Here is a 27,767-nt window from a genome sequence, read left to right on the forward strand (position 1 = left end):
AAGGTACAAGCTTTCAAGCTCACAGAGCTCTTCTTCAGGTCTGGGAAAGGAAATCAGAGTGTCAGAGCTAAATTCAAGTTGGGGCAGATTGTTAAGCATTAGACTTGAATTATGTAGTACAGTCCAAGTTCCAACCATGTTACAATTTGTCTCACTGAAAGAAATGTGATGAATTCTGTGAGTTTCACAAGCAGAATTTGGCTTTCCATCTACCTTACTACATATCATATAAAATATTATCTTTAGTATTTGAAGACTTCTTTTGCCATTTTTGTCATTTAAGGGGGTGGGGGTATTTGTTTGTTGCTAGGCTTGTGGAAAGAGTAAAACAGTAAAGTTTTGATGTTTTGTATTTCTATTTCCACTAATAGCTATAGCATTCAGAGTTTTACCTTGCTCAAATCAGGGATTAGGAGTTAATGAATTCCCTTTCCCCCATATTCCATATACGAAAACATTTTCTGGAAGAAAATCCTGACATAGTATGTATATGCGTGAGTTTGATAGTCACAGGGGGTTGAGCTGGGACAACTAGAATCAGTTTTTTCTAATGAGAAACCCAATTCTATTATTGCCATGCAGCATAAAATCATGCTGTACAGTTGAGCATGTGCTAGTCCTATAATTACTTCTTAGTCCCCATCTACACTGCAAGAAGAAGAAAAAAACACCTCAGAAAACTGTACTTTGCCCTTGATTTATTTCATTACTGTTCACGGCCTCTTCCAGCTGGGAGATGGCTGGCTGTTAAGTTTGATCTCAGTAGGAGTGAGATATGCTATGCTTTCTAAAACAGGCATTGTCAATCATTTCAATCAAGCCGATATTTTTAGCTGCTTAAAGACCTTGGATGTTACATTTTCTGGGTTTCAATCTTGTTTCGTGCATCTTATCCTGTAAATGACTGCACATTTTTAATGGTATTCTAGACACACAAGATAATTACAATTTGTGTATATAAAATATACAAAAGAATGAGCTTCAACTAAACATCTAGATCAGGTCTACACTAAATACTTACTTCGATATAACTACGTCACTCAAGGGTGTGAAAAATCCATACTCCTGAGTGATGTAGTTATACTGACCATAACCCCCTGTGTGGACAGCGCTATGTCAGTGGGAGAGCTTCGCCCTCCAACATCATCTCCATGAGAGGCGGTAGTTAAGTAACTAAGCCAGCGGGAGAACTCTCTCCAGCTGGCTTAGAGCATCTTTATCAAAGCACTGCAGCTGCACCAGTGCAGCATTTGTAGTGTAGACCTGCCTTCAGATATTTAAGCCCATAGGAAGAGAGGAAAAGAAGAGGTAGGATGGATCCTACTGCCATCAGCACACCTCTGTACTCCTCAAAGGGGATAATTTGCACCTTAATGTAGAAGAATATATGAAGACTGTAGCACCACCTATAAAGGAAGAGCAAAGCTTTGATGTGGCTGCAAACTAATCTACATGTGCAAATCTGTAGCAAAAAGGAAACTAACAGCTGCGGACTGTATTGACAACTGTGCATTGACATGTTTTTGTAAAAATGGGAACTAAAGATGAAACTGTACAACAAGGTATGTTTCAAAACAAGGATGGTGACTAACCAAAACAGGTCACCCTACACTGGAAAAATTGCACAGAGAAAGAATGGGGAATTTCAGTTGAATCAGCAATTTGTTTCCAGCACAAAACTAGATTTTGTGTATGACTAAATCTTAGGGGAAAATGGATGTCATATTGTCTTAGATCTAACACCACCTTGTGGAGTCCACCTCACCTACACCAGAAATTATGAGACACTGTGGAATGATTGGTATTTAGCATAATTATATTTTTTGTGTTGAACACAAAATGTGCGCTGCACAGACTGTACAGAACACGGAGTAGACAAGGTCCCTAATCCAAGGAGTTTACAGTGTAAGAAGACAAAATAGATAACACCACACAAAAGTACTGGGCAATAGGAATAAGGAATCATTACATTGCCATGCAGGATTCATTTTATTTTTTAACATAAATAGCAGTACTTTTGGAGATGTTGGATTAGCACTGTAACTGTAAGAAGTACGGTTTAAGGACGTAGTTGCAAGAGAAGCAGGAAAGAACCCTGCTACATCAAAACAATGAAGGAACACCAAGGTCATGGGACAGAATGAAAGAAGGCAGGAAGCTGAGCAGAGGAGGGATTAGTTAAGAGCTGTCTGTGGAGCAAAGGGAATGCAGAAGGGAGTAGGAAGAGATGAGAGTAAAGACGTGGGTTGAACAAGAGTGGTGCACAGGCTTGCCGGTGAAAACAAGGATCCTAAACTTGAGGTAGAATGCAAGCAGAAGTCATGGAAGAGACTGAAGAAGAGGAGTGAAATTGTTAGAGAAATAGGTGAGGAAGATGACCTTGGTAGATGAATAGTCGATGGAGTGTCAGGCATACCATAGCAAATTACAATTTACAGTATTCAAAGCAAGAGAGGATTAGAGCAGATAGACAGACATTTTGGTGATAGGCCTGGAGTGGAACATATGGAATTTAGAACTATGTTAGAGAGGATGAACTAACAAGGTTTGGCAACAGCCTGCATGTGATCATGGGAGGGAGAGAAAGGTACCGAATACAACATGAGATTGTGAGTATAGGCAACAAGGAGAGTATGGTGGAATTTTCATGAGAGGAGTGAAAATATGGAGCTCAATTTTCATCCTATCAGTCTTTGAGATGAGATATCCAGGAAGACATGCCAAAGACAAGTTCAACTGTAAATGCGTGGATGCATGACAAAAGGCAAAGAGTAGTACAGTTAGCATAAAAGCTGTATTTATCAAGCCAATTCTTGATCTTTTTATATAAGACAGCATTCTACCAGGGCAACATATTCCTCAAGCAGAGGACAAGTTAATATTCTTTATCTTTCAGAAGTTAGAAACAGTCCTTAAATTTTCCTTCGTACTAGAGAAGAGGAAAGGGGTAACTCACTCATTGTGAGACTTAAAATTCAACAGGTTTGGCCCTCACACTCGCCTCTTGGTGTGTGCGCACACACATACACACACACACACAAAAGCAAAGCACACAGATGAAAAAACCCAAAAAAGCAAAATCCTCACTCTTTGAACAGGTCAATCTGGGGTTTATGTGTTTCATTCCACAGCTAATGGACTATTCATAGAAACCCTTCTAGAGTTTCCAATAGGCATTTTAACCCTGATACCTTTAACATGAAAACAGGGGAACCTTGAACACTCTCAATATATGCCTGCTTCACCAGCTCTGGAACATATGACCTTAAAAAATCCAAAACATTTCAACAAATGCACACATATCAAAACAAGATTTCCAGCATACATGAGGTCTTTCTTGGTATGACTTTGGTAATGATTGTAGGTCTTTCCTCAAAGTTCTAGGATTACTGTACAAATGCCTGAAAATCTGTTTCAGTCTCTCTCGAAGTGAGCCCATTTTTGGTTGGTCCCATTATCACAACAGAAGACATTCACACGCAGGAGATAACATAGATAAAAGGCAGCAGGAGATAACATAGATAAAAGGCATGTTTGTGGGAAGAAATGAAAAGGGTGTCAAAATTGGTATCGCTGGCAGAGCAGAAGGACAGGGGGAGCAGAAATCTGAAAGGAGAGGAGGTAGGCATGCACCACTCAAACTATTGTTTTGTTTTCTGATAATGTATCACCTGCACTTCCCATTGCAAAAATGAAGTGTATTAGTCTTCCATTATTAACTCTACTGACTTAATCATCAGTTAATCATCAATCAATCTAGTCATCAATTTCCCATCTGGCTGGCTTTGAAAAGTGCCAGCTTTTTAGTCAGCTGGAACAAATATTCATTTATAGCTTGTTGGACCAGTCAGATGAAAGTTTTTTGGTTTTGTTTTGTGAAATGTACTGCATTTTTCAATGCTATTGCATTTCAAATGTGTACAGTGGGCTTTTAAAACTACACAGGGCAAGTGTGGAGAGTGAGACTGCAGCTCTTGCCAGAGAAAGGAACTGCGGATCATATGTAACTTTCAGATTCCCACCAAGGTCTGTTTCATGGTGGAATCATTTACAGCAGTTCCACACTGGTGCGCCTCCCTGCTTGCTACTCTTAAGGAAAGCCTCTATAGTACTACTCACACTCAGAAAATAACGGTTAAATTAAAAAAAGTTTTAAAAGACAAAAACAAAATTTATTCCATCTTGCACAGCAAAATCCTTGCCATAGGTACTATTATATCAAAGCTTGCTAACACAGTCCTCTCCACACTGCTGCTTCACACAATACTAATGAGACTTTGTGAAAGGCTGGCAGTTAATTGGACAGTTGGGACTTGATGTGGCCCTGGGTTAGGCCATCTTCTTCCGATCTATTCCAGAGTGCGGGGCCCCAGGTGTAGCATACATTGGCTGGAGGGGAATTGGACCAATAACCCTCACTCTGCCTGGGGGCCTGTAGCTGACCAATACAGCCTGAAATGCAGTTGAGTTTATATAGAAAGCACTATAGAAAGCACTATGAGGTGCTAAAGCACTATAGAAAGCACTATGAGGTAATATGAGAAATATATATTATACTGCTTAAGCCAAAATGCATTTTGCAAAGAAGTTCAAGGTCAACCAAGAGTAGCCAGGGCTCAGGGGGAGGAATTTTTATTTTAGTGTGTCAAAGTTATAATATATATTATCAAAAATGTTTTAGTATTGTACAAAGAGTGCAGTCACATATATAACCCCTCTTCTTATGGTGTCCCTTTGGTAATCAGCATGCCAGGATTAGGAGTGGCTGCCATGAAGTTCTCCTTTTAAAATCAATTGTATGTATGTTTAAGGTGCCATCCCAATAGCCATCCCAGGCAACTGAACAGAACCATCTACGCTAATTAAGGTTCAGACAGAGATGTTCAAATGGATGCGACAGCGGACTGTGCACTTCAACTCTCCCAGGTTCAGCACCTTTTTGCTTCTGTCACCATGCTGTCATTGAAACTAGTAACCTCTCTCCAGCATCCCCAGGCAACTTTCACTGCCTCTACAAAAACAGAAGGCAAGAAATGAAGATGTGTAACCGTCAGTGCTTTGCTTTCAGTTGAAGTTGGTTAAAACAAGATAGACTGGCTTTTCAATATAGTAATGTCACTGATTTACTTTTCAAATGGGAAATTCAACAGGGAGGAGGGAGGAAGTAAGAAAAGTCCTGAAAATCCAGCAATATAATTTCAAACAAAGCAATAACATTGATTAATGTGGTAGGCAAGTTGCAAATAATTCTAGACTCACTGACATCTAGGAGAGCTTTCCTGCATGTATAAATTGGCCTTCCCAATTTTACTTGCAAGTTCAACATTTTAAAATAGGTCAAAAGGAAGTCCAGATGACTGAGGCCAAACTCATCACTGGCATAACTCCACTGAATCCAGTGGGGCTACACCATGGCTGAATTTGGCACACCAGACTATTTATGGTAAAACGTGTTGTATTGGAGAGTTTGGGCAGATTTTCCTTTGGATGAGAAGAAATGGAATCAAAACAAAATAAAATGACACCCCGGTGTCAACCCCTGCCAACTGAGATGAACCAGAACATGCTTTTTGGTCTCTTTTTCAACATTCCTCATCTTTATCATCCATGCTAGCTGCTGGCATCAAAGTGTTTACAAGTTCTATGTTCTAGCTGCAGTTCACTTTTGGAGGACAGTGAAACTTTTTTACTGTATTTTCACATCACTGCAGAGATTGACACCTGTCGCGTGTGCATATTTTTAAGGTTTTATTGCAAATTTCCTGCTCTGTTTTATTGAAAGTGGATGCCTGTGATTTTTCACACACTTTAAAAAAAAGAAAAGAAAAAGAAAAAGAAAAAAAGACATGTAAAGTTTGTAGGAGCTTGAGTACTACATGTCGGAACTGCATTTTAAAATTCATGTAAAAAGATCCTGTACTTTTTATGGGCGTATTGTCACATTTATAATTTCAAACTTCAGTTTATCCAGTCCAACATGGTAGGGGGTTTGTTTGTTTGTTTTTTCTCTCCTCCTTCTCTTCCGAGTGGTTTCAAAATTTCATTACCTCTTGAAATCTGTGCCTGCAAAATGCACTAAAAGAAAGAAGAAACAGCCTTACAATTTTCATTCCTACCAATCAGTCTTATGGCAAAGAGTTATTAAGGGCCAAATCCAGCTCCCACTGAACAGAAATGCCACCTTCTTGCATCAACGGGTGAGGGAACTTGATGGGGTCAGCGGTGAAAGAGGGACAATCCCAGTAGCAACTGAGGGAGGCACTCACCAAGGGACAATAGGTAGCTCCTCTAGCTGGGAGTCCCTGGCACCCATTGGCAAGCTAGGGGTGAGGAGTGTGGATTCACCAGCAATCCCCAGCTCTCAGGATTTAGCCCCACGGAGGGGCAACATGGAGCCGCTTTCAGCTCCTTTCCACCAGCCCACCCTACGCACCCGAACTAGGAGCAGGATTCCAGACTCACAGATGCTTCAGGTCTAGCCAATCACCTCTTTAGGGAGTCAGGGAGGAATTTTTCTCCCATGCGCCAATTGGCAGAGGACCTGGGAGGTTTTTTTTTTGCCTTCCTAGCAGCACCTTCAAGCCACAGTGGGTTGAGTAGAAACAAGCTTAGTACCTAATTGAGGTACTGTGGCCAGTGCAGTTAAGAGAATAAAATGAATAGTTCCCAGAGGTAAAAGATACAGGGATTTTGGTGCTGGGTGTTGGTCTCATGTGATAGGTGTGACAAAGCTCTGTCCTTGCCTCTATGGGTCCCAGGTTTCCTGGCAGATTTCGCTAGCCTCAGAGGCTCACTGTGACCCTCCACGTAACCCTTCTCTCTCTAGAGACAAGGGTCACAGTCTACTGAGCCATTTTCATCATAAGCCAGCGAGGGAGGTGAGGAGAAGTTATCCTTCCTTGCACAGTCTCTGTTGTCTCCCAGTCTCAGTGATTAATCAGGTGGCAAAGGTGGGGGGGGGGGGGAGCCCGGGCCCACCCTCTACTCCGGGCTCCAGCCCAGGGACCCTAATAGTATCAGCTATGGTAGCTGACCTTTTAGAAACATGACATGTACAATTCCCTGGGCTACTTCCCCCACAGCAGCCCTCACTTCCTCAAGCTCCACTTCACCCTTACCTCAGGGCCTCCTTCCTTGTGCCTGATATGGTGTGTGCTACTCAGCCTCTCCAACAGTACAACTTCCTCCCACAGCTCCTGACATGCACACCCACCTGACTAACTGGGAAGCTTTTAACTAGTTTCAGCCAGCCCCTGATTAACTTCAGGTGTCCCCATCAACCTAGCATTCTCCCTGCCTTCTGGAAAGTTCTTAATTGGCCCCAGGTGTCTTAATTGACCTGGAACAGCTTCCATTTCACTTATCTTGGTACCAGGGATTTGTTTAGTCTGGAGCTAATATATCTATCTCCCACTACTTTTCTATAGCCATCTGGACTTGCCTCGTCACATAAGGTAAGATCGTGTGGTCCTCATGGGCAGAGTCCCCACCCTCCTGCACCCTCTGTCCCCCTTGCAGGAGAGAGGGTGTTAGAACTGAGAGAGCCAAGTTCTGGGGGGCAGACTGAGGAGAGCCTACCCTGCTTTACGGGTTATTTGGTAAGGAGCCTTGTAACCCCCACACTGGAACCAATTAAATGCCCAGTACAGGAGAGTATGGGTGATGGGCAGGTAGCCCCCATCCCTATGGTAAGGTTTAATAAAAGTTGTGGCCTGCCGCTTAATTCTGTGCATGTGTCTGACTCATTTTGCCACTGCGTTCACATCAAATTTTCCCACCAAGTTTTTCAGGAGCTGAAGTTTTATAAAGATGCTGTTCCAATTTGTCTCTGCTTCAAGGTTAACTGAAGTTGTATTGGTCTAATTTTAAGCTTATAAAATTATATACTATAATGTTTATTTGCAATTTTCAATAAATTAGCTAAAAATGTTTGTTCCCTGAGAGAGAACCGGAGCTTCTCTACAAAAGCTGAGAAGAGCAATTGCTCAACCATTCCCCCACCTCATGTTGAGAAATGGGATTTAGAAATTTCAAGTCACTGAAATGGTGGGATCTAACAGAAGGAGTTGAGCAAGTCTAGATTCCGGATAGAGGCAGAAAATCCATTTCTCTGAAACTTTTCATTTTGGTTAAAGTGCTCCTCAGAGCCAATGATGAGGGGTGGGGGGAAACCAAGCAGGACCCAGCGGTGGGTGGGTGGGTGTGTGTGTGAGTGTGAGTGAAGTGGGCAGCTCTCCTTTTCCCAGCCTCTATCCAACATATAGACATGATAAGACTTATTTATTTTGAATTTAAGCATTAAAAATTACCAGCTATACTCTAATCACTACATCCAGTCACAAAGAATGGCAAACCCTTACAAATGTTTCTGAAATACCTTAGCTATAATAAAAATGAACAACAATCAAACTGCCTTAAAAATCTGTTGACATATTGTAGGCATAGGAAATGGAGCTCAGTCTTTGAATACTTGAGGACTTCATTGTTGTAAGTGCATTAATTTTTTTCCCCAACTTCTTTTTAGATTCCTTTAAAGCTACTTCTATATGAGCCAAAAACATTCAAAATACCACCCTCATGGATACTCCATACACTTTCTTCTACATAATGGTGCTATCACTTAGGCTGCAGTCTTCAGACTTTAAGCAGAAGATACTATAAGTGGTGTCCTACCAGTGGCCCAAGGGACATTTGTGGCCCTCAAGGGTGGCTGTGCTAAGGAAGTTTGCACTTACAATTAGAAAACATGTTCCCCGAGCTGTGCCCTCCAATAATCAGCCCTCTCGGCACTGCCTCCCCGTCTGTCTCCCATAGCTTCCCCTGCAGTCTCAGGATCAGATCTGATGAGAACTGGGAGAGCTCTTGGCTGCTGCTGTCCCCCTCCTTCTGCAGCTGCTCAGCAGCTCCCCCACTGACTACCTGCTGGATCATAGGGAGAGCAGTTCTAGTTGTTCTTTGCCTGCTTACCTGTCAGGCTGCAGCAGCCCCAGGGAGACTAGAATAGAAGCTTGAACAGTTGTACCTGAGCCTAGCGGAGCACCTCGGAAAGGATCGCTTCCCACCCAATCCAGGGAAGCCATGAAAGAGAAGGAAAAGCTAGGATGCAATGAGTTACAACTCCATGGTTCCCTGCCCTAACCCCAGAGCAGGTTGGAGAAGTCTGATTAATACACTTCTGGTAATATACTCCAGTAGGGCACAGCTGGAGTGCAGTGCACTCCAGCCATTCTGCCTCCCTTCCCTGCCACCCAGCATGTCCCCCTGCATGAGGGGCTTCAGGGAGAGAGGTACAGGAGACTGCCATGCTGGTCTTATGCCTTCTGAGAACATTCCTATGCAGGGGAAATCCTCATCAGGTGAGTTAGCAGTGCTTTCCACTGCTCTGAGCTGTGCTTGCCTGGTGCAAACGGAGTGGAAGAGAGCAGAGAATCTCTTTCAAAATGTATTGTGGCCACTTGAGCTTTTCAGAATAATATGTCCTACCCTCAGGTTGAAAGGAGTGGACACCACTGGAATGGTCTCCTGGAACCTTTTGGGGACTTTTCTGAAGAATGAGAATGGTAACTGATTGAAGAATGCATTCTGCCTCCATGTGGGGACTCGGTCCTTGTACTCTGAGTGCAGGCTTTAGTGCACCCAGGAAACTTTACATGGAAATTGCCTCAGGTTACTCTGTTCACTGCTGGAGCACCTCATCTGGCTGCATCTGGGGATTAGCTCTGCCAGTGTGACAGCCCTTCCCACAGTTGCTCACTCAGTCTCTCTCCGTCTCACTCTCTTGGGACTCAATGGCTCCCGCTTCATAGTTGGCCCTCTAGCCAAGTCACTGTAGTTTTTCCCATCTGGGGGGGTACATGTATCAAAATCTCTCTGGACCCACAGTCCCAAGCTGTTTTCCCTTAGTGGAGATACTTCCCCAGTGGCTGGTAGGGGAACCCAGGCCCACCCTCTACACAGGATTCCAGCCCAGAGACCCTACAACAAGCAGTCAAGGTCTGCACAGTCCTAAAACCTTACTACTGTATCCCTGGGCTACTTCCTACCTTGACTTCTCTCACCCTGAGACTGCAGCCTCTCTCTCTGCAGCCCTCTATAACTCTAGCTACTCTGCTCTACGCAGGCCCCTAGAATCATAGAATATTAGCAATGGAAGGGACTTCAGGAGGTCATCTAGTCCAACCCCCTGCTCAAAGCAGGACCAATCCCCAACTAAATCATCCCAGCCAGGGCTTTGTCAAGCCTGACCTTAAAAACTTCTAAGGAAGGAAATTCCACCACCTCCCTAGGTAATGCATTCCAGTGCTTCACCACCCTCCTAGTGAAAAAGTTTTTCCTAATATCCAACCTAAATCTCCCCCTCTGCAACTTGAAACCATTACTCCTCATTCTGCCATATGGTACCACTGAGAACAGTCTAGAGCCATTCTCTTTGGAACCCCCTTTCAGGTAGTTGAAAGCAGCTATCAAATCCCCCCTCATTCTTCTCTTCTGCAGACTAAACAATCCCAGTTCCCTCAGCCTCTTCTCATAAGTCATGTGCTCCAGCCCCCTAGTCATTTTTGTTGCCCTTCGCTGGACTTTCCAATTTTTCCACATCCTTCTTGTAGTGTGGGGCCCCAAACTGGACACAGTACTCCAGATGAGGCCTCACCAATGCCAAATAGAGGGGAATGATCATGTCCCTCGATCTGCTGGCAATGCTCCTACTTATACAGCCCAAAATGCCATTACCCTTCTTGGCAACAAGGGCACACTATTGACTCATATCCAGCTTCTTGTCCACTGTAACCCTTAGGTCCTTTTCTGCAGAACTGATGCCTAGCCGCTCGGTCTCTAATCTGTAGCAGTGCATGGGATTCTTCCTTCCTAAGTGCAGGACTCTGTCCTTGCTGAACCTCATCAGATTTCTTTTGGCCCAATCCTCTAATTTGTCTAGGGCCCTCTGTATCCTATCCCTACCTTCCAGGATATCTACCACTCCTCCCACTTTAGTGTCATCTGCAAACTTGCTGAGGGTGCAATCGATCCCATCCTCCAGATCGTTAATGAAGATGTTGAACAAAACCAGCCCCAGAACCAACCCTTGGGGCACTCCGCTTGATACTGGCTGCCAACTAGACATGAAGATATTGATCACTACCTGTTGAGCCTGATGATCTAGCCAGCTTTCTATCCCCTCCTATTCTTCTCCCCTGAGCTCCATCTCTAATTAGTCCTCCTGGCTCCTTGGCTCCTCCTCCAAGTCCAGCCAAGGCAGTTAATTGACCCACCTATCCACCTTAACCCCTTCAGGCCCCGTGTGAGGTGGAAACACCACAACAGAAACCCAGAGCCACACACTCTAAAGGGAGCAATGCTTACAGCCCAAGGAGCCTATAATAATACACAAGAAAACAGTAAAATCACTGCATGTGGGAGGTCGTCCATGAATGGCTTTATTTAAACTAATGAGGAGTAAAGAACTGAAAATAGAAACTATACAATGGCTAGATAAACAATGCCATTACTAAAAAAGTCTATAATCCAAACTTCCCATATCTTATACAATAGCTAACTCCCAACATGAAAAAGAATGCCGAGTACCCAGAGGTAAAAATCCTCAGTCTGAAGTGCACAAATGTTGGCTTGGTGGCTTGTAAACAGTGGTGACAATTGCCAAGGGTAATGGGTTCCAGTGACAGGGTAATGGGACAGAGTTCTTTTAAGAGATACTGAGTCTGTGTCCAAATGTGTAACAGATATTGCAATCCCATGTGGTATCTCTGGGGCACATTGTATTAACTTTATGAATAAGTTGTGCATGATTGTGTTCTTCCCCATGGTGGAGGTGTTACCAGAGCTCCTTTAGGAACTAAAAACAGTGTAGGGTGATTACCCCTGAGATTGTAAATAATTCCAGAGACATTCCACCCCTGAGGTGGTTTGAATATACTGGTTCAGACTGGGTTTTCCAAAGAATAGGAAACAAAGAGAGGGCTTTTGGTATAAAAGGATGAGTTTGAACTGACACGGCCTTCTTTCTGATCTAGCAAACATGCATGAAATTTTGTCTGAGGGGCCTCAATCTTACTGAAGGGTTGGATGGACTTTTCACTACTAGGGCCCCCAAAATAGTAATGGGTAATTCCTGGTGTGTTTAAGTCTGCTTATTGGTTTTATTATGTTTTTCTCTGTAAACACTTTTACCTTAAGAATAAATGTGCCTGCTTAGAGTTGTGTGGTAACTGATAACTGCTGGCAATACACTGTTGCAGAGAAAGTGGCCATTAGGTAGACTGGCTTGCTATAGATATCACAATGTGAAGCATGGAACAGTGTGGCCTAAAAACCTGTGGTCAGAAGTGAGCTGAAAAAGAGAGCCCCTGCCCAGAGACAGGTGATGGCTGGAGACCTCACTGGGCACTTCTGAGGTGGACCACAGAGGTGCCGGTGCAATTACGTTGAAACTGTGACAAAGTGCTCAAGGGGATTTGAACTACACAATTCCAATCCCCATGCTCTGGAAAAAAGAGGGTTTTTTCCTTCTTGGTCTTACATTCACCTGTAGCACAAAATGGGGTTATAAACTGGGGACAATATTGAAATGTTTTTGTTCATTCAGCTGTTTTAATTTCTCCATATCTTTTTAGAAACCACACTTTTTTGCTTCAGCACAGATTGTAAAATGTGGACCAACCTTCTTTTCAGACAACATTGCAACAATATTTACACTATGTAATTATATTCATTTTAAATATTGTCCCAGTAGTCTAGTTTTAGAGGTAGAGGTGATAATTTAGGGCCAGTTTCCCCAGTTCTCGCTATGAAATGAATACTACTAGTTTTTTAATTGTCATTTGTTTAAGTTCACATAAATAAGAAGAGCCTCCTCTGTCATTGTTCAGCATTTTTGACAGTCAGACACTAGAAATGAATTAAAATGACCTAATGATGTCAGTTTACTGGCTTAACTTTTCCAAAATTTTACAGAGAACTCTGCAGCTGTATGTAAGGAACCTTTCTGCTGGGAATCGATGTCTTCTAGGGTTTTGTGTTTTGGAATAGCATGTGTTCTTGGACTCATCAGCTGTCTATTGATCTCCATTTTGTGCTTAAAACAAAACCATATAACAAGCCAAGATAAGGGACTCCTTTAAAAAAAAAAAGTGATGCTGACAACTGTCAGGTGACCCAGATATGAACTTAAAAAAAAATAGTAAAATAAAAAAAAAGGTGGCAGCAGACCTGAGTCCCCAAGTACTAGAGTTAAGAAGTTTTGTAAATTAAGGCAGGAGAACTGTGCAAAAAGCTGAACTTTCATTCCAACAGGAGACAAATAGAGCTATAATGAGCAGTCTGGCATTAATTCCAACTCCGGTGAACAAGGCCCTGTGGGCTCACAAGCACAGAGCAGTCCCAAAGCTCCATTCACCCACAGATTGCTTCAGCTAGGTGCTGCTGACATTATCACTCAGCACTCTGGTCTGGTCTTGCTCTCAAGCAGCCTGTTAAAATTTTTACAAAGGGGCACCAATCAGTTTGGAGGAAGCACTGCAGAAGCAGAGGAGCATTTCTGTGAATTGGGGATCCAAATGGGATGCAGTGGGGAGAGGGAGAAGGCAGAGTATAAAGTTGATACATTAATTACTCAAACTTTAAACAGGGACAGAGGAGACCAGAGGTGAAGATGCTTCTCAGAGTATAAGACCTGACAAACTAGTGCAACAAGATACAAGCACAGATGATTGAAATATATCACTGGACTGAGTGTTTAAGAACATGGTCAAACAGAAAGCACTTGTGGGAAGAGTGAAATGGGAATTAACAACTAAATATACCAGAGATAAGGAGTGCAAACTACACAAGCAAGAGCCACTGCAGAGGCATGCTCCACCCTGTGCCCCATGCCTCACACAGTGCCTCAGGGCAAGAGTATTTGGACTGTAACCACTAAATCACCCTATTCCCCAGATAGCCAATAACATATTCCTGCAAAGCCTACAATAATTCACTTGTCGTAATATACTGAGGAGTTAAGCCAACAAAAACGGATTTGTGTTTTATCTTACATTCTCATTTCTACAGTTAGGCCGAAGAAAAACACACACACAGCGGCATGTTTGTTGGAACACACTAATGGTGTATTACCACCAGTGAACTATGCGCGCCTTGCAGAAATACTGCCCTTTCCTTAAAACACTGCTGTGAAAGCAAAAAACCGCTAATTCTATATAAAATACTCATTGTTCTGGATTATGTTCCTATCTACCATTTGCATTCCAAGACATTCATTTTTTTGGTCTCATTTACAAATTAGGTATTTCTGTGTTGGGTTTTTTATTTGTTGTTGGGTTTTGTGTCTTTCTTGAGATCTCCCCTCCATCATTTTCCTTCTTTATGAATCTCACCCTTCCCTAAAATTTGAAGAAGGGAGAGGCTTTTTCTTGTGGATTTTGTTTGTTTAATATGTGGGTCATGTAGGCTTAAGGAAGGCTAAATTACAGATGTGAATTTTACACTTCATGCTGAAGGTAATGAATTTTGTGGTCACTCTGAGCTCTTCCAGAAGCAAGTTGCACAGTTGTGGGCCAGTCGCTGAAAAAGCAGTGTCCTATGAACACAAGTCTCACTCTTGTGGCTAATACTTCTATTTCTCTAAAGAAATGTAGGTTTAACCTCAACAGAGGAAGCCAGTTCCATGTGGCCTTTGAAAATGAGGACAGACTTTGAATTGCTCTGTTATTCAGTAGGGAACCAGTGAGAGCGAGCATGTGCTCTGAGGACTCAGTTCTACAGGAGCTGAGCACTCTGGCCCCAATCATAGAATATCAGGGTTGGAAGGGACCTCAGGAGCAGGACCAATCCCCAACTAAATCATCCCAGCCAGGGCTTTGTCAAGCCTGACCTTAAAAACCTCTAAGGAAGGAGATTCCACCACCTTCCTAGGTAACGCATTCCAGTGTTTCACCACCCTCCTAGTGAAAAAGTTTTTCCTAATATCCAACCTAAACCTCCCCCACTGCAACTTGAGACCATTACTCCTCGTTCTGTCATATGCTACCACTGAGAACAGTCTAGATCCATCCTCTTTGGAACACCCTTTCAGGTAGTTGAAAGCAGCTATCAAATCCCCCCTCATTCTTCTCTTCTGCAGACTAAATAATCCCAGTTCCCTCAGCCTCTCCTTATAAGTCATGTGTTCCAGTCCCCTAATCATTTTTGTTGCCCTTCACTGGACTTTCCAATTTTTCCACATCCTTCTTGTAGTGTGGGGCCCAAAACTGGACACAGTACTCCAGATGAGGCCTCACCAATGTCGAATAGAGGGGAACGATCACGTCCCTCGATCTGCTGGCAATGCCCCTACTTATACATCCCAAAATGCCATTGGCCTTCTTGGTAACAATGGCACACTGTTGACTCATATCCAGCTTCTCGTCCACTGTAACCCCTAGGTCCTTTTCTGCCGAACTGTGGCCTACCCATTCGGTCCCTAGTCTGTAGCGGTGCATGGGATTCTTCCGTCCTAAGTGCAGGACTCTGCACTTGTCCTTGTTGAACCTCATCAGATTTCTTTCGGCCCAATCCTCTAATTTGTCTAGGTCCCTCTGTATCCTATCCCTACCCTCCAGCATATCTACCTCTCCTCCCACTTTAGTGTCATCTGCAAACTTGCTGAGGGTGCAATCCACACCATCCTCCAGATCATTAATGAAGATATTGAACAAAACCGGCCCCAGGACCAACCCTTGGGGCACTCCACTTGATACCGGCTGCCAACTAGACATGGAACCATTGATCACTACCCATTGAGCCCGACAATCTAGCCAACTTTCTATCCACCTTATAGTCCATTCATCCAGCCCATACTTCTTTAACTTACTGGCAAGAATACTGTGGGAGACCGTGTCAAAAGCTTTGCTAAAGTCAAGGAACACCACATCCACTGCTTTCCCCTCATCCACAGAGCCAGTTATCTCGTCATAGAAGGCAATCAGATTAGTCTGGCATGACTTGCCCTTGGTGAATCCATGCTGACTGTTCCGGATCACTTTCCTCTCCTCTAAGTGCTTCAGAATTGATTCCTTGAGGATCTGCTCCATAATTTTTACAGGGACTGAGGTGAGGCTGACTGGCCTGTGCTTCCCAGGATCCTCCTTCTTCCCTTTTTTAAAGATGGGCACTACATTAGCCTTTTTCCAGTCGTCCGGGACTTCCCCCGATCGCCGTGAGTTTTCAAAGATAATGGCCAATGGCTCTGCAATCACATCCACCAACTCCTTTAGCACTCTCGGATGCAGCGCATCCGGCCCCATGGACTTGTGCTCGTCCAGCTTTTCTAAATAGTCCCGAACCACTTCTTTCTCCACAGAGGGCTGGTCACCTCCTCCCCATGCTGTGCTGCCCAGTGCAGTAGTCTGGGAGCTGACCTTGTTCGTGAAGACAGAGGCAAAAAAAGCATTGAGTACATTAGCTTTTTCCACATCCTCCATCACTAGGTTGACTCCCTCATTCAGTAAGGGGCCCACACTTTCCTTGACTTTCTTCTTGTTGCTAACATACCTGAAGAAACCCTTCTTGTTACTCTTAACATTTCTTGCTAGCTGCAACTCCAGGTGTGATTTGGCCTTCCTGATTTCACTCCTGCATGCCCGAGCAATATTTTTATACTCTTCCCTGGTCATTTGTCCAATCTTCCACTTCTTGTAAGCTTCTTTTTTGTGTTTAAGATCAGCTAGGATTTCACTGTTAAGCCAAGCTAGTTGCCTGCCTTACTATTCTTTCTACACATCAGGATGGTTTGTCTCTGTAACCTCAATAAGGATTCTTTAAAATATAGCCAGCTCTCCTGGACTCCTTTCCTCCTCATATTATTCTCCCAGGGGATCCTGCCCATCAGTTCCCTGAGGGAGTCAAAGTCTGCTTTTCTGAAGTCCAGGGTCCGTATTCTGCTGCTCTCCTTTCTTCCCTGTGTCAGGATCCTGAACTCGACCATCTCATGGTCACTGCCTCCCAGGTTCCCATCCACTTTTGCTTCCCCTACTAATTCTTCCCGGTTTGTGAACAGCAGGTCAAGAAGGGCTCTTCCCCTAGTTGGTTCCTCCAGCACTTGCACCAGGAAATTGTCCCCTACACTTTCCAGAAACTTCCTGGATTGTCTGTGCACCACTGTATTGCTCTCCCAGCAGATATCAGGGTGATTGAAGTCTCCCATGAGACAAATCCAGCAACATACTTAAGCACAGACTTAAGTGCTTTATGGAATCAAAGTCAACATGCTCAGCACCATGCAGGATCAAGCCCTTGTTGGCCTGTGTTGCCGAGTAAGGCAGGTGCTGTGTTCTGAACCAACTAGAGGGATTTTTCTGTTCATCTTTTTAGGTGGGCAGTTTCATTCCGAGGTTCAATGTGTTGCAGTAATCAATCTGGGAAGATATGAATGCCTCCATCACCACAGTCATATCTGACAAGATGGGGTTCAGTATCCTGGCCAACTGTTGGTGGAAGAGAGCTTTTTGCAGCTATAGCTATTCAGGTATCCAGGAAAAGTGAGGAATCCAGATGAACACTCAGGCTGAGGATCATCTTAAAAGATTTCTAGTGTAAATGCATCAGTAAATGATGATGCCCTGGAGATGGTGAGCTGTATGAAGCACTTCTCTTTCCTAACCAACATCTGTTACATATTCAGACCTGGATTACAGAATATCATTTTCCATCCTACTATATTTTTCAGCACAAACACAGCATTTTGTATATATCTGCTGCTAAAACATGATAGAGGCAAATTTAGTAGGGTACCACCCTGCTTACATATATACAAAGCCATTAAAATTGATATTTAGAATCTTGATTCTTTACATATATTCAAAATAAACTACAAGAAGAAACAGATATGCTCTTCCCTTTGAATGAAGACTTTTGTTTTTAATCAGACACCGTTCCTTTTGGAATCACAGCAGAACTTGTATTCTCCAGTATCTGCAGGGGTTATCTAGAGTTTTACATAAACACAGGACTTGCTACTGGCAGCATTATTTTCATAGTCCATTTCTGCATTTTTTTTAAAATTGTCATCTTTTTAATTTTCATCTTTAGAGAGGATGCGAAACAGGCTTATGGGTTTTGCCTTTTGCAGTGTTTCCTCATTTTTCCATATTTACATTTTAATCAAAATTGCACACTGTAAACACTTTGTATTCAGCAGCTGGTGGCTGTAACTGTACCAATATGTGATCCTTCTAGAAATAAGAGTAAGCCCATTGCTGAAGTGGGCTCTGACGTGTTCTCTGGCCAGCACCATTCACTTCCTGGTACAGCAGATGTACTACTGCCACATGCAAAAGGTTGCTTGGTTAGTCTTTCCTCTAGAGATCTAGCTGTGGGGCAGCAACTCAACCAATGGCAATCTCAAAGTCACTTTATCAAATCTCAGGATGCCAGCTCCCAGAAAAGCAACTTCATCCAACTCAGGTCAAATGTTACAATTGCTGTGCCTTATTCACCTCCTGACTGAGTCTGATGAAAGAATGGACACCAGTTTAAATTTCTATAAATTTGCAGCCCTGATAGTCCAATATCAGTTTCTTGACAGATTTTAACTGGCTTGTTTTGGTTACCCTGTGTTTTCAGGGCCTTGGGTTCTTTGTCTTAGGTGGGAGAAAGACACACAGTACTTAGAGTGTGGTTCTAATCTAGAATGTGACCCCATGTAAAAATGGCACTTTATTACTTAACAGAACTGCTCCCTGCAATGTCCAGATTCAGATCTGTCTGACTTTAGTGACCAAAATAAGCGTTTACTGGATTTTACTCCTGTTAGCCTTGCAGAGCTAACTCAGGTAAGATAGTGGGAGCTGGAATCTGTTGCTCTTTGTGCATCTTCAACAGAACCACTCATCAAAGTTCTAATCAGCATCATGTGTTCAAACTCACAGAAGGCCCGGGGGACTCACAGAGGGCATCATTTGGGCTGTGGAATCTTTGTTACTGGTAATAATACACAAGATAGGAAAGAATCCATCTTCACATTCAAGTTAGTTTTGCACACTTGGGAGCTAGAAAAAAAGACATCTGTTTACACGTAAACAGAGCACATTTCACATAAAGTTGTTGAGAGGCAACCATGGAAGCCCACAATGCTCCATTTACTGAGCAGTTTTCCAAGCAGAACCACATACAGTTACTCATCAGTGGAGCCCTGACCTGGATTAGGGTCACAGAGCATTGTGACTATAAGTAGAAAACTCATAGAAAGAAACATCAAGTTGCCTTGGAGCAAAGGAAGACCAGGTGCATCAAGCTGTCTGCTACCCAGAACAGTTTTGATATTTAGGACTGAATGGTATGGCAGCAGAAAAGAAAACCTTCTTTAACTCCCTCACAAGCATGGAATTAGATTTCAAACATTTTTCTGAGCCACAGTCTGAACTAGCATAAATGGGAACAAATCCATCCAAGTCAATGAAGCTGCTCTCATTTACACTAGGCTTGAATTGGATCATCTTTCATGAGTGACAGGAGTAACTGCTGCCATATTAGGGATCTGCAGGACTAACAAGCACTACAGGCTTTCACTGAAAGACCAAGGAGGCCATTTTGTGCAAAACAAAAACCATTGGTGGTTCAGATGTGTGTACATTATTCAGACTACCTAAATTCTGGCAGAAGGACTTTTGAGATGTAAAGGTTTACTTTTGTCTAAGGATGATCAAAAATGTAAAAATAAAATTCAGGACCATTTTTTAAATTTTGAAGTTTTCAATTTTATCAGGTTTGAAATGGTACATTTTTAAAAATTGCAAAATACTTGTTTAAAAGCTTTTGAAACCCCCCCCCCTTTTTTTTTTCCTCACTGAGTGCACTCAAATGAAAAATGTCCAAGGTTGGATATTCCCACCCCTCCACCCCATTTTTTCCTTTTTTCTTCCCCTTCCCCCCCCCTTTTCCTCTAACTTCTCAAAATGTGTCCAGACTTTGGCAGCATGACAGTGTCAAAAGGAAAAATTAAACTAATTCTGCCACCGTCCAACTTTTTAAGACTTCTTCAACTTTTGAAAAGTTACATTTCATCTCTATAATGGCCAATCCAGTGCAGGATGTTTTAGTTTTGTATTCTATTTTATCCACATCCCTGAGGGTGGTTTGGACTCAATTTTATCCACACCACAAAGTTTGGGGCTGAAGGATTTTTTATTTTTTTTTATTTTGGGGGTGGGAGGGGAGACAGTGGTGTTCTGGCTTTGGTCCATTTCTACTTTCCACATACCAAAATGGATGAGCCACCAAAATTAAAGTAATTTCATTTTAACACATTAAAAACACATTTTAATAATCACCACGTATGTTGGTATGGGTTTAAATGTGTAAGCATCAGTCACATGTAATATGACATATATCTGATCTCAGTCATTTTGCTGCCCATGTGACTGGTGGCTCTGTATATTTGATGGTTCTTAACTACAGAGGTCCAGATTGTTTTTACTCATACACTGAGTGACAAACACCTGTGTTCTCACTTTTAAGATGACATCCACATGAATAAGGCAATGGAAAAGGTTAAGCGGGGGGTGGGGAAAGATAAATACTCTGCATTGTCACTGCTTAGCAATCTGTTTCTCATGATGTACTAAATACTGATTTAGAAGATACATTAGTAGATGGGATAGTTTAAGTATTAAAAGGCTAGAGGTGAGAGACCAGGCATGACTGCTTTCCTTCAAGAGGTGTAGAAAAAGAACAGGCCACAACTGCCCTGCTTGATATTATTGAAATGTTGTGTCTTGGAATTTGGAATTATTCAGAAATCCTAAAAATGCACCCAGAGAGGGATTTGAGTCCTGTTCTGAATCTAATAGCCATAAAGGGCACATGAAAATGATATAATGTAAATAAGTGGAGAAGAGCCATAAAATCCATATTACTTTTAAAATGCTCCCAATATATACTGTACTTTGTACAATGCTCATTGCTATTACTTGTGATGAGAACGCCTCACTGTCCCTGTCCCATTCTCTGATGTTTAATCACCAGTATGTGAAACATGTATAAAACCAACAGCAAAGCACCACCTGAATGTAATAACAGAGTCAATGTGAGGTCAAAAATGGCATTCCTAGTGTTGTCATGACAGACAGTGACACAGCTACAGATTAGTTTAATCTGAACCGCCTGCAGATCCCTACACTATAAATCCACAGAACTATAATCACCACCCACAAGATCACGTTTTCACTAAATCCATATTCAGAGTGTACAACCCTCAGTCTGATTGCAACTTACCTCCATCTCATTCTTTTCCACTTTGAATCACATCACCACACTGCAACTGAAATTAAAATCATATGGCTCACTTTCACACTGATCCATTAAAAAGAAATTATATGAAAGAAACTTCTTACGCTATCTCACACATTTGCTCAATTTAGCAAAACTTTGAATACGCTTCTGGATAAGTTTGACCATTCTCATAGGCTCTGATAGTACGAGCACACAATTTCCTCCTCCCTCAGGCCCCTGATATCAGGGATAGGTAAAGTGTTACTTTTGCACATTTGAAAACTTGGCTAAAGCATTGATTCCAAGGTTATGATGCCTTTTTGATGATAAAATGCTGTCCTATTTACTCACATTTACATTTTATGGAAGATCTTGCTGTACATTTTCTGTACATGATGATACCATGTTTGAAAATTAACTTTTATAAAGCTCCTTTTCTAAATATATTGTAGCAAAATTAATTAAGAATTTCTCACAAAATGTTCCATAACTGTGACAGAGAGAAGTCTTCTATCTGAAGGGTTACAACAGAAGGGCCACAAGGCAGCCCTTAGTAAAATCATACTAAATAAATAATAGTAAGATCTAATAGTAAAGCAAGATACAACAGGGAAACACCAAACAGATAAAAAGTAAGTTATAAATTGCTGAATATTTATTTTAAATTTTTTTTTATTCCATAGCACCTTCAGAAAGCATCAAAGCAAGCAAGGAAGAAACGTAACCCACTTTTCGACTTCCCCTGAAATGTGTGGCAAAAGCATGGTCAACACAGGGAACAAAGACTCCTATGTGATTATAGGTTCCGGTGCAGTTTGCTACAAAAAAAGGAGTGCTTGAACAGAAACACTTACAAACAGACTGAAGTTGAACTGGGTTGATTTTTTGAGCTCTGTGGGTTGTGTTGGCTAAGAAACACAGAAAGCAGTTTCTGCTAAGCCTTCATTATGGTCTGAGCATAGGCCAAAGTGTTACTGTTTTTGTTATCTAATACTCCTTGTTGGTCAAGTCTATACAGGAACTAATAAAATTGTAAATGATGGCAATATAAAACTGACCCTCTACCAACCAGTACCAGACATCCAGAGCCTTTCAGGTCAGCTTCCTCCTAGAGAAGAAATCAGTAACATGGAGACTGGGTATATTCAACATATAACTTGTTTTATTTTTATATATATACACTCTCTGTGACCACCTCTGTTCCAGGATTTTTTAATATATGTATATATAAAATCCTGGAACAGAGGTGGTCACAGACAGTATGTTTTTTCAGAAATCTCAGCTCAACCCCAATGCCTTGTTCCCATGGAGCATCTCTGCTTCAAGAATTGAGTCTAAATCAGAGAGCAAACTGCCCTGCTACTCATACAGTTCTCTCTACTCAGAACTTTGCAAAACCCCAAACTAATACCACATAGATTCTCTTTCCAGAACAAATATTTGCTTGCAAGCCAAGAAGAATAACTCTAATTATAACAGCACCACTGGTGACACCTTCCATAACAATAATTAATCAGTCTTGTACCTGTGTCGGGTCCTGCAGATCTAAAAGTCAACTAGAACAATGGAACACAAGGTTTCACTTTTAGAGGGAAAGTTCATGGGCTAAATGGCCACCAGATAACTCATTTGTTTTCATACTGTGACATTCCCCTCTAGTGTAGTCTGGACCGGTGATCTACTAGGCCTCTCCAATCTTTGACTCTGGGAGCCAGCCTTACCCTGCTCTGCTGTGAGAACCCCCACTCCTGGGCTGTTCATGCACAGCCTCTGGCATGTAAGGTGCTATCAGCTACTTGCAAGCGAATGACACTAGCCAGTATCTCCGGTCCCAGACACGACCCTAGGAACCTCTGTCTTGCAGTGTCCAGTTATGCCCGCTGGACGCTGCAAACTTATGAGTTCATCAATTTAACAAAGAAATTGATATGTACCAGGCTTGTTATCCCAAGGGGAGCCTCTGAGACAACCAAACGCACTGCTTCAGGTAGAACAAACAAACAAACTTATTAACTATAAAGATAGATTTTAAGTGATTATAAGTCAAAGCATAACAAGTCAGATTTGGACAAATGAAATAAAAGCAAAACGCATTCTAAGCCGAACTTAACACTTTCAGTGTCCTTAAAAACTTAGATGCTTCTCACCACAGGCTGGCTGATTACTTTTCAGCCAGGCTCTCCCCTTTGATCAGCGTTTCAGTCGCTTGGTGGGGGTGTCTGTAGATGTAGGTAGAAGAGAGCGAGCATTGCAAAATGTCTCTCCCTTTGATCATGTCCTTTCTTTCCTCTTGGCTTTGCCCCCACCCCCTTCAGAGTCAGGTGAACATTACCTCATCACAGTTCCAAACTGACCAAAGGAAGAGGGTGACTCCCTCGAGGGTCTAACAGTTTCTTTTGTTGCTGCCTAAGACAGTGTCCATTGTTCCTGTGAGGCTGGGCTGGGTTTGTCCCATCCATGCCCTGACGAGGTGTGAACTGCCTCTCTGTTCTTGGAGACTTTTTGCATGGGCTTGCTTTAAGCCATGAGGATACATTTTCAGTCTCATTACTATATACATGAAATTATAACCTATAACCTTACTATAACATTACTATAATAACCATGCTTTGTGCATCATGAGCCTTCCAAAGACACCCAACATGACAAACTTTGCATTGGATACCACACAATCATTTTATAAAGATGAATATGGGGGTGTAGGGTGTTCCCCCAAGGTACAGAGCGTCACACATAAAATTCTCTGATATGTCCTGATCCCTACATGATGTAACAGTGTGTTTCAAGGGTAGCCACATTAGCCTCCTAGTCTTTCTCTATAATTACTTAATAGTCATACACTGCGGATGCAAGGTGAGGGGAAATGACAGAACAATTTTATTCTTAAGTGTACCCAGGCATTTAATCCTTTTCAGGCCCAAATGTGGAACAGATCATGTGATTAAAACACCCAAAATGAGGGACACAAGAATAGTAAGTGACAGAAGCTTCAAATCCTCTGGGAACAATTCTTCAGCCTGACTAAAATCAACTATAAACTTGATTTTATGAGTCCAAATCTCAATGTAAGTACTTCTTCATAACAGAAGTGAACTAACTACCCCAAACTTTGCAGGGCAGAGGTAAACTTGAGACTGAACTGTAGTTGTGTGTGCCCTAGCTACCCTTCCACTAAGGAAGAGAAAGCCAAATGAGAGGAAAACTGAAGGATTAACTCAGAAAGGGTTTTCAGTTATACCAAATGCCTTCAATGACACCTAAAATAGAGACAGAGTAAGAACAACCAGCTACAGGATACACATTTCAGAACACATTTGTTCTCCTATACTACCTGTGGTAAACCCAGGACAAACAGCTACAAAAGGGGGGTAATAATTAGTCCCAGGGGATTAAAAGGCCCCTCCCTATCCACTGAGAAGAGAGAACCACCAGGCAATAAGGTTCAGCTGGAAAAGGGGTTGCTAGAGAACCAATTAGGTTCAGCTGACTCCAACTACTTGGGACCTTTTTAAATCCTCCCCTGGGTGGTAGGAGGGGAAGAGTGAGGGGAGCAGGGAAGTTGCCAGTAGGCTATTTGCAGCAAGACATCAGACCTTCCCAGGAGGAAGGCTGCACTCCCTCCCCAGAAAGGAAGGAAAACAAGCACAAGGGACTGACTGAGAAGAGGAGTAGGAGGACCCTATGCCACCTATAAGGATTTGCCTTGCCCCAAATCTGAGTCTCCAAGGCTAAAAAGGACTGAGCCTACTGAGGCGAACAAGGTATTTTGCCACATACCCTACACAACAGAAAGAGAGAACTGAGCACTCACCTATATGTTGTAACAACCAGGCAAAGTACTAACAAACTTCAACAGACCTTTATTCTTAAAGTGGAAACCTCTTTATCAAGCTGCTGCTGCACCCTCAGTAGCTCTCATACAGCCTCCTCAACTCCCCCTGTTTCCTGTCCTTTCAGACTCCCAGCAGCCAGTGCTCCCAGTTCTAAAAATTACAAGCAGCATCTAAACACCACACTACATTAGGGGAATATTTCCCAGATGTTTTAAGTTTCCCCTGGAGGGCCCAGCAGAAGCCTGCAGTTCCTGCCTGCTGCTAAGAGACACCATTTTGGAATCCATTAAGTAGGTGTGGAAGTGCAGCTGATTTATAGCCTTTCACAGACCCACATGTTAGCACACATGCAATACTGCAACCTCTCATCAAAATGAATAGGAAACTGCAAATGCTCATATTAGTTCTTTCTTTTGCATTCTCATCTGGTCTCCTGTACTGTAAGGTCAGTGGTGTTGCTATCTCTGCCTCCAGCTGGCCAGAGCACACTGAGGAGACATATAATTTTAAATTGTTGGGGACACTGGGGTATGGCCACTAGGTAACTCGAGGGGATGGAAGACCACGAGTGTCGATAAAGCTCCCTCGCACTAGGCCCAAGTGTCCTTGGCGCCCCCCCCCTCCCCCGCCTGGAGGCACTTGCAGCAGCTCTGCATACTAGGCCCAAGTGTCCTTGGGCCCCCCTTCCCCCCCCTGCCTGGAGGCACTCGCAGCAGCTCTGCATACTAGGCCCAAGTGTCCTTGGGCCCCCCTTCCCCCCCTGCCTGGAGGCACTCGCAGCAGCTCTGCATACTAGGCCCAAGTGTCCTTGGCCCCCCCGCCTGAAGGCACTCACAGCAGTTATGCTAAGGATCTGCAACAATATGTCGCAGAGTCAGATTGCCTGAAACTAAACAAGGCCAAACAGTGCAAATATATAAAAAAAATGCTAAATAAAGCAGCTTTATGTATAGTTTAACAAATAATACAAAAAACAAAAGAACTAGCTGGTAACTGGATTGGCTGGCTATATGAATACTTAGGGCAGCTTGCTATTAAATAAATATGCTAAAAAAAGAATATATAAAAGCCTGTGTAACTTCCTGCTCTGTGTGCAGGATTTGAGATTCTATTCTCCCTGTACCTTTTTGAAGCTTCAAATAAACTTTTCTGCTTCTCCACCCCGTTGTGATTATTGGGTGAAGCACACCGGGTAGCGGACCAACCCGGGCTGTTGTTTTGCCTCTCGACACTGGGTGCCGGCAACAGCTTTTGGCGTCCCTGGGTGGGTGACAAGGCTGCTATTTAGCCTTGCCCGGACCCCTCCTGGAGGTCGAGGATTGCGGCAAAAACCGACACCCAGCGCGCACCGGTGAGTTCATCGGGGGCCTCGGAGGAGACACGATTTGATCGACCCCGGAGGGCACAACGGTACAACAGACTCATATAGTGGAAAAGCAGCTGTGGACGACGGTGAGGAACCGGTCCCTTGAATAAGGTAGGAACCTTTTGAAATCCGGATTGTATGCTCTGTTGGAACCTGGGGACGCCCAGAGTTACCCTGTAGGTATGGGACAGGGACAAAGCTCAGGGGTTAGGGCATGGTGTACGCCCCTAAAGTGCATTCTAGCAAACTGAAAGGTATTTGGTGCGAATCCAATAACTAAAAGCCAATTAAAACAATTCTGTACAGTTGACTGGCCTCAATATCAACTAGAGGACCAGGAATGGTGGCCACCAGGAGGGTCAATTAATTACAACACAATCCTCCAATTAGTTTTGTTTTGTCAGTAAATAGGTAAATAAAATAAACATTTGTATGCACAAGCGTTTATGGCTTTAAAAAATAAAACAAAGTTGTAATTCTGCAGAGCTGTAATTTGACTCCGACTGGTTCGGTAGTAGCTAATGTTAGTCCCCAGACCCCCACCCCCACTGTAATGGCAGAGCCGGTGTCCCCTTCAGCCCCCACACCCCCACCTTATAAGGGTAGGATGCCTTGGGTTACAAAAATTGCCCCCTCGGTGGGACTCTATCCTTTGCTTACCGAGACTGTTGTGGCTTGCCCGGGGCAGACGGACGTCAGGCTGCCACTATGCAAGTTTACACCCATGTGCCATTCAATCCAATAAATTTAGCAGCTTTTAAAACACAGGCTGAGGAATTCTCCATGAACCCAAGCCGGTTTATTTCAGTCTTTGAGGGGTGCCTCAGTAGTCACAAGCTCGATTGGGACAACTGTAATATCCTCCTGAGAACTCTGTTGTCTGAGGTAGAGGAATCAGGTTACAGCTAAGGCAAGGGAAGCGTCAGCATTCAAGCAAAAAAAAAAAAAAAAAGAAAAAAGCTATCTGTCAAGTTCCTACCCCATGTAATCGTAAGCGGCTCAGGGCATTTCTGGGTATGGCAGGCTTTTGCAGGATATGAATCCCAGAGTTTGGACTGTGGGCTAAACCCCTGTACAACTGTGTAAAAGGAGCAGATCATGACCCCTTCTATTGAACCCCAGAGGCTGACAGAGCATTTAAAATCCTAAAAAAAAAATTGATGGAAGCCCCGGCACTGGGCCTGCCGGATCTCTCTAAGCCATTTCAGTTATACGTACATGAACAAAAGGGGGTGGCCCTAAAAGTGCTCACACAGCTGTTAGGAGCATGAAGACGTCCCGTGGCTTATTTTTCTAAGCAACTGGATCAG

This window comes from Chelonia mydas, chromosome 4 (genome assembly GCF_015237465.2).
Source record: "Chelonia mydas isolate rCheMyd1 chromosome 4, rCheMyd1.pri.v2, whole genome shotgun sequence".
NCBI lineage: Eukaryota > Metazoa > Chordata > Testudines > Cheloniidae > Chelonia > Chelonia mydas.